The sequence below is a fragment of the Nicotiana attenuata genome, chromosome 7 (genome assembly GCF_001879085.1).
Source record: "Nicotiana attenuata strain UT chromosome 7, NIATTr2, whole genome shotgun sequence".
Classification (NCBI taxonomy): domain Eukaryota; kingdom Viridiplantae; phylum Streptophyta; class Magnoliopsida; order Solanales; family Solanaceae; genus Nicotiana; species Nicotiana attenuata.
In genome coordinates, this window is record NC_031995.1 from 108,185,626 (window position 1) to 108,194,289 (window position 8,664).

Here is an 8,664-nt window from a genome sequence, read left to right on the forward strand (position 1 = left end):
AAAACGTAATTATATCAAAAATCACAATTATGCTACAATTGGATGGGAATTGGGATATAAAAATTCAATGTACCCAGTTTGTAGATATTTTGTAGATAAATTGCAGATTATTTGTATTCTAATTGTAGGTGCTTTATTTTCTGTTTTCACAAATAAAAAAAGACTAAGACTTCTACAAATCTTCAGCAAAAAACGCAATTATGTCGACAATGCCAATTATGCTACAATTGAAATGGGAATTTGGATATTAAAATTCAATGTATCCAGTTTGTAGATATTTTGTAGATAAATTGTAGATTATTTGTATTCTGATTGTAGATGCATTGTTTTCTGTTTTCACAAATCGAAAACGACTAAAACTTCTGCAAAAAACAGTCTACAATTTATCTACAATTTCTGCAATATGTCTTCTTCTTCTTCGAGTTTCAATCTGAATTTTAGTCAAAGCCAAGTCTAATCTTCATCAAAACCCCTCAAAATTGAGATATAAACTCCAAAACATATTCCCAATTTTTTTCCAGCAAAACTCAATCAAAATAAATAATGATTTTTGAAAACCCAAATTTGAATTCAAAGCTTCAAAGCTTTTTAATGGCTGTTAATGGTGGAATTGCTGCTCTCTTGTCTCTTTGAAGGTTTGCTCTTCTTCATTGAGAAAATTTGAAGCTGAAGGTAAATGTGTGTATGAACTTTGAAGATTTGACTTCAATTTTGATGAACTTTGTTGTTCTTCATTGATGAACTTCAACTGGAGTAAAATGGGGAACCAACTTTGTTGAAGGGTTTCTTCAATTTTCTGTGAATTTAGAGGGAGAATTTGATTTCAGAAGATGAAAAATGGTAAAAAGAACGTGGGTATGGGTAAAACGTGGGGGGACTGAGGGGTTAGGAGAGAGAAACGTGCAGATTCCTTTAATTAAGGAGTAAAAAATGTACAATTAGTTATACCCTTAATTAATTATGGGGGAAAATGCATAAGTAACCCCTGACCTATATACCTGGATTCCCAACTACACACTTTTTCTTTGCGGGAATCCTATTACCCCTCTAAACTTATTTTAAATGGAATTATTTGCACCCTTAACGCTGACGTGGCAGAGTGTGTATTTCACTCTCCCAAAGGAGAGTGAGAAGCAAGTAAAAAACGATTTTTCAGTATTTATTTTTTATTTCTTTTTTTACCATTTTTTTCTTTACTTTTTTTTCCCTTTTTCCTTTCCTTTTTCTTTGTCATTTTTCTTTTACTTTTTTTTTTCGTTTCTTCTCTAATTCCGGCGGATATTCATTCACCGGCGACTTTGTCTAACCGTTTTTCTTCCATTTTTTCTTTTCACACACAAATTAAACTCTCAAAAAGATCTATACATAAGCAAAGCAAAATACACTCAGATTTGGGGGAAAAAATTCATCATCGGAAAACCTTCCCACACCGGAAAAAAAATGATGTATTGAAATTTTAACTGAAAAAAGTTTTCTCAGCTTATATATGTTTTTATTTCTTTTGCTCTTCCTCCCACACATAAATTACACTTTCAAGAATCTATATATATATATAAAACAAAACACACTTAGATCGGGATAAAAATTTATCGCCGGAAAAAAAAATCGCCGGAAAAAATGGTATTTGTGAAATTCCGACGACCACCATTTTATGCTGCCGGTGACCAAAATAAAAAGAAAAGAATGAAATAACCAAAAAAAAATGACAATAATAAGAAATAAGAAAAAAAGGATAAGAAAAAGAAGAAAGAATGAAAAAGTACTAAAAATACATGTGGGGGCGCGTGTAGCCCACCACTTGCCAAGAGTTTGGTTGTCAGCGTTAAGGGTGCAAATAATTCTATTTAAAATAAGTTTAGGGGGGTAATTGGATTCCCGCAAAGAAAAAGTGTGCAGTTGGGAATCCGGGTATAGGTCAGGGGTACTTATGCATTTTCCCTTAATTATGATATAGAATTGGTAATTTGGTATACTAAGTGTAATTAAGTCAAACCTTAAACATTGAGGGTAATAAGGTTTCCTATGTGGCGTAGGAATGTAAAAATCTCAAACTAATTTGATGCTCTATATTCCAAACCCTTCTGGTTGAGCCCTCTCTCTCCCTACTTCAAAAAAAAAAAAAAGCAAAAAGCAAAAAAGCAAAATTCATGTGTGAATCCTAAAACTAGGTCACACGTGCGGGAGGGTGTTAGAGTATACTACACTTGTTTCTCACCGGTTGTGTAAGGTTTCCAAAGGGTTTTTAATGATACAATATCTACTCCATCCATGGCCTTAAGGTTTTGGGTTGGATTATTTGGATGTAATCACACATTATGTATTAACATGCAGAAGAAATAGCTTTTAAACTTAAGTCACTGCTCACCACCACTCTCCCCATTGCCCTATATAAATAACTCATGCGTCCTTTGGGTATAAATCATAAATCAATGATAATAACCTCATAATTTCTCAAAGCAGAAAGAGGTTTAGATATGTGAATTGGCTGCACGATACAAGGATAGACTTGAGTAAACGTCCAGTAAAGATTATATTCAGACTTTTGGGTGTTTAGAGAGAGTAATTAGCCATGCAGCAATTATTGACCACAGAACAATGTCCTTAACGTTTAAGATATTTTGTTAATAGAATTTCTTAAAATACATAATCGCAAAAAAAAAAAAAAAAAAAAATCCGACCTGCAGGATTCGAACCAGCGACCTAAGGATAGCTATCGGGTAACACCCACTACAGTCTTCCGCTCTACCAACTGAGCTAAGGTCGAAATGCGTTGTCTTGACTGATTTAAATTTCGCTATTAAATTTCCATGACTAGCCTCTAAATTCTATATTTTGGTGTCATTTTACGTATTAGAAGCCAATTGATAGTTTTGTCACTAGTGTTATAACTCTCGTCGTTTGGTTTAAAACAAGGTTATCTAGGAACTACAATAAGTTATGAACTATAGTCCGACATTCAATATGGAATAACTAATATTATGATTTTGGTATAAAATTAATTACAGTGTTAGCTTATATCCACAATCAAACATGAAATAAATATAGTCTCAAATTTTATATCCGGAGTATTATCTTTATCCCTGTAACTAAACGACCCCTATATTAATTCAAGACGAATATAAAGGGAGTAGCATAATAGCATGGAAGGATACATTTGTTACATGATATGGCCCATACCCTAACAAGGAAGGGGTAATAGACCCATCATTCGAGCAAAATTATAAGCTTCAGCTTTTCCCCTTTCTACTCCACACATTATAAGGCAAAAATGGATAAATTTGTTATGTAAGAGTATCAAATTTTGGAGGTATACACTCGAGGGAATATCTAATTTGTTAAAGGAAAAGTTGTGTTGTAAACTCGTAGGGTCTCACTTCATAGTTCATAGACCAGCACATGGATGTTTGGATCATTCTGAACAGAGTAGCCATGGAAGTATATATGGGTCATTCTAATTTCTAACATGGTAGGACACGTGAAAAATTGCATGGGGCGCCCTATTTGGTCGTCCCCTTTTAACTTATATCCGTTTTGTTTTTTCATTTGTATCCGTACCCATTTTTTTTTGTTAAAAGCGTTTTAAAAAGATGATTTTGCCCTTCATGACTATTGACAAAACTGTAGACTATAGGACAAAACTTCAGCATGTTTTGGCATGAAGTTTTAGCAAATGAACTAAATAACTTAAGCATGTTTAGTCTGAAGTTTTAGCAAATGAACTAAATAACTTTAGCATGCATTAGCAAAAACTCACTAGAAAATTACATACCGCAAGACAAAAACTTAAGCATGTTTTTTAGTCTGAAGTTTTCGCAAATGAACTAAATAGCTTCAGCATGATTAAACTGAAGGTTTAGCAAATGAACTAAATAACTTCAGCACTCATGACAAAACTGTAGTTTGCAGGATAAACAACTTCAGCATGCATTAGCATGAAGTTTTAGCTTCAATGTAAAACAACTAGCTTCAACATGAAACAACTTCATGCTACATTAGCATGCAGTTTCTGTTTTTTTGATAAAGCTGCTGAGAGGAGAGGAGGAGATCTTTTTTCATGAATGAGGTTGCAGATCACGCGATTTATCAGGGAGGTAAGTGTCATATTATTACGAATTTTTTGTCAACTGGCTACCATATCAATAATTTTTAAAAATAGGGTACAGTTAAAAGGTGGCACAAATATAGGGTACGACTGCAAATCCCCGTAGGACACTGGATGTTACTGCTCAATTCGGGTAGAAATGACACCAGATAACCACTCTAAATGTTTGTTATTTAGAGAGTTGCCAGTACTTCCTGAATTTTAATTTTTCAGGACAAAAATGTCCTGAAGTTAAAATTTTTAGTATAAAATTTCGGGACAAAATAAGTATTGGCTAATCTCTAAATAACATCCCTGAAAATGACTATCTGTGCACTTGCCCCTCAATTTGGACTCAAATTTCTATGTGAATTTGGATATAAAACTTTTAAGTTTTTTAATGTATATTCAGAAACAACATAAAAAATACCACATAATAGAATAGTTAATAATTGATACAACATCTCATAGAAAAAAATTTAGAAGAATTAATTTAAATAGTCATCCACCCAATCATTTAAACTAAAAATAGGCAGGATACATAATATATGTATAATTTATATATAATATGTATAATAAGTGTATAATCTATGTATACTAGCTAGAAAAAGTAATCAGTGAATCCGGCAGCTATTTTTGTAAAGGAAATTGTGGTTAAAAACCCTTGTTTAACTCTCCGATTAATAACAAGGGAGTATCATACGCTTAATGGTTGATTTTAAAATTAATTTCAAACCAAAAACATGCTATTGATTAATTTTTCGATCGGCAAGAACAAAACACTGCCAAAAATTTCCTTCAATCAGACAGATGTATACAATGAACTATGTTTCAGTTAGCACCACAAAAAGCACACAATTATTCAATATTTGCTTTAACCAATTTTGGAGGATCATGTAGGTTCCGATTCTGAATTGAAACGTTTAATCTCTGCTAAAGAAAAAGAAAACTTTTAATCTTATACTACTACTACAACAACAACAACTATACCTCAATCCCAAAAACGTTGACCTTGATCACGGTATGAATCATCATTGTCCTTGTCGCTCCATTTAAGCTCGTCTCAGTCCAATATTATATAAATAAAATTTGACGAAACTCCTAGTCTCTTATTAAAAAAAAATTATACGAGTCTATATGATATATTGAAAAAAGTTAGGGCGTGCTGTCTACATCACACTCCTTGAGTGCGGACCTTGCCTGAACCCTACGTGAACGCGAAATTAATGCCTTGTACGCAGGGCAGACCTTTTTAGTCTATATGATCATTATAAGCAGAGGCGGACCTATGTTATCAAGTGAGGAGTCACCGACGCCTGGAAAGTTCGGCGAAATTTTCATGAATACATATATATGTTCTTAGATATTACTCATATATTAGTAGTGATACCCTGTATAAAAAGCAGATTTTAGTTGAAAGTAAAAGTACACCTCCGACCTTTAAATTCTAGGTCCGCCTCGTTATAATTCATTTCCAATCAGCCCAACTTTTATCAGGACAGGGAGATAGGGAAGGTAGAGGTTGTCGCAGAAGTAAAGACTGACAACAAGATGAGTTCAGAGGAGTTCGACTGTCGTATTGATTGTATAATTTCTATGTGGTTGTCCATGTTAGACGTGTGAATAAGGCAATATTGGCATTATATATAAATTTAAGTATATGAAAATGAAATGTTGATAAGGTGATAATTATATATGCCCTACACCTTTTCTTTTTCTTGAAACATCAGATCATATTAATTTGCAACACAACACATTTTCTTGGTTATCATATCCCACACAAGATGTTAAAGAAGGAAAAGTCTGAATTTTAGTGAATGCTTGCAGGGGCGGAGCTAGAAGTCGAAGTACGGGTTTGGCCGACCCTAGAAACGTCTCAAAAAACTCACTAAATATGTATAAAAATATAATTCAGAACTCAGTTAGTAACACCTTATATCGTTAACCTAAAATTTAGAACCCATAAATTCAAATCCTAACTCCGCGTCCGAATACTTGTGACTGACTTCTCTGACATCTATATATGTTTGAAGACATTCTATCTTTTCTACATTTATTTTCAATTATTATATGATAAGTTTCCCACCAACGTGACCGACCCCATTTGTTTGAATCATTCCGTAGCATTTCCCAGACTTATAATTATTGTTAATGTGGACAAAGTATCTCCTTTTGGAGGAGTCATTTTAATTGCTTAAAACAAACACATCTTCACAACTATATACACCATTCCTTCAATCGAAGGGTGTGGGGGCTGGAGTTGGGGGGGGGGGGGGTTGCTGATGGTGGGGGTGGGGATGGGTATGAGTGGGTCGGGAAGTCGGGGGATTGGGGTGCAAGGTAAGGCGGGGTTGGATTTGGGAGTGGGGGTTGAAAGAGAATTTCGAAAAATATGTTCCCTCTACTTGGTAAATTATTTTTCTGAATTGGAGAAAAATAAAATTAAATGAAAAGTATCTTAATGAAATATTTAAGCACATCTTCACAATTATATATACAAACAATTCCTTCAAGCAAAGGGTGTGGGCCGAGAGGTAGGCGTAGGGGTGGGCGGGGTGCGGGCTAGGGGTGGGCAGGGTGGGATGGGTCCCGCAAATGGAGGTGGGCAGGGTTGAGGTCCAGGATGGGTGATGAGGGTCGGGAGGTCGGGGTGCAGGGTATGTGGTGGAGGTGGGGTGGGGAGGATTGAAAGAAAGTTTCAAAAAATATTTTTTTCCTTAATAGAAAAATTATTTTCTTAAAATTGGAGAAAAAAGAGTTAGAATGAAAAATATTTAGCCAACCAACCACGAAAATAAAAAAAAGAACGTGTTTGAATATCCATAAAACATTATTTGTTTAAGACTTATATATTAATGTTGCACGCAGAAGTGAGCATTAAAGTCCAATAACTAATGAAGAATTATCCTAAATAGCCGTCCATCTAACCACTTAAATTAAACATAACTAATAGATGTGTAACATATATATATATATATATATATATATATATATATATATATATATATATATATATATATATATATATATNTATATATATATATAAAACTGTATACGGTCAAAATCAGGTATGTCCGATTTCGTAGGTTCGGAGAGTCGCTTCGAGCCTAAGTTCAAAATGCACCGGGCTCAAGCCCGATTGCGGATTACAAGACTTGAAGATCGAAGTGTTCGATGAACACCGAGGCCGAGTATGACCAACCTCGAGATAATACAATTATGGTTTTATAACAGAAAGACCGAGATTCCCGCAGCGGCCCTAAGTGTTGATACCCAATTTTTCCATAATATTTTCAAAACTATGCTTTGGTATCAATTAGTATTTTTTATTCAATTTCTGCATTTAAAAAAGATATTTTAACTAATTTCTCCCAGCATTTTATTTATAAAACAATCACTAATTGCATCACAAATAGTTTATAATAATTTTTGTGGTTTAATTTTATCATTTGCATTTGTACTAAGTTTCAATTGTTGCACAAATAGCCATTTTTGTATTTTTAGGCTGCAATTGTAGTTACTTTACAATTATAGCCCACCCACGCATTACTACATTATTTTACCAGAAAATAGCCTTTTATATATTTTCAAAAATTATATGTAATTATTTTAAAATATTTTCAGGCATGAAAATCATTTTTACAGCCTATTAGTTATTTTTAAAAATTGTTTTATCAATTAAATAGGGTGTTTAACAAATGACCCTCTTATTTTCGGAGTTGGCCTAATTACCTAGCCCAATTTTTAACCCCAATACAATTAAATCAGCCCAAATCTACCCAGCCCAAACCTATAATATCCAACCCGGCCCCAAATCCTTTCAATCTTGGTCGTTGATCACAGAGATCAACGGCCACAATTACCTCTTTCCTTTTTAGTTCCAAACGACCCCCCAAACCTGGCCATTTTCACCAAACAGCGCCCTGAAATCCTCTCCTCTCCGTTCTCTTTGAGACCTAAACCTAACCCTAGCCGCCGCCACCCAAAACCAACCTTCATCCCTTTAATCCCTGTCTGATCTATGGCTTCCCATGGCTGTACGAGGCCTCTACTTGTCTCCTATCTCCCTTGGTCGCTCGATTGGTGTTATTTCGTGGAAGAATTTCGAAGAGATCTGGTCCAGATCTCGTTTTAAACTCTTCAAAAGTCCGTTTATGGTCCGTGAATGATTTCTATCAAAGTCTCACGGTTCAAATCCTTGATTCAAAGGCCAGATTCTCTTACCCTTTCTCTTTTCTTCAAGAAACCTAATGTTTGGACTTGAATCAGTTAAGATCTCCGTAGATCTGGAGCGATCCTGAGTTCATCGTTTGATTTTCCTAAAAAAATTCCCTTACTTCTTTACTAGTTAACTGATGTCTGAACATTTTTTGTTATATTAAGGTTTGTTTTCTTGTTATTTGTTGGTCGAACCTCTGGGTATCTGAAGCATTTTCAAACTTCCATGGTTATTCTTTTGGGTTCTTTTACTTCTTTACTACTAACCGATTTTTAAACACTACAATACTTCAGGGTTTGACTTTTATGATTTCTGTTTGTTCGAATCTCTGTGTATTGACATGCCTTCAAGTTTTCTTCTTTAA

The 8,664-nt window shown here is 34.3% G+C and overlaps 1 non-coding gene across 1 annotated transcript; it reads right to left on the reverse strand.

The window, feature by feature from the left end:
• On the reverse strand, positions 2,673-2,764 carry TRNAY-GUA. The gene is given in 2 exon segments: positions 2,673-2,708; positions 2,728-2,764. It is a non-coding gene; the product is annotated as a tRNA-Tyr (tRNA).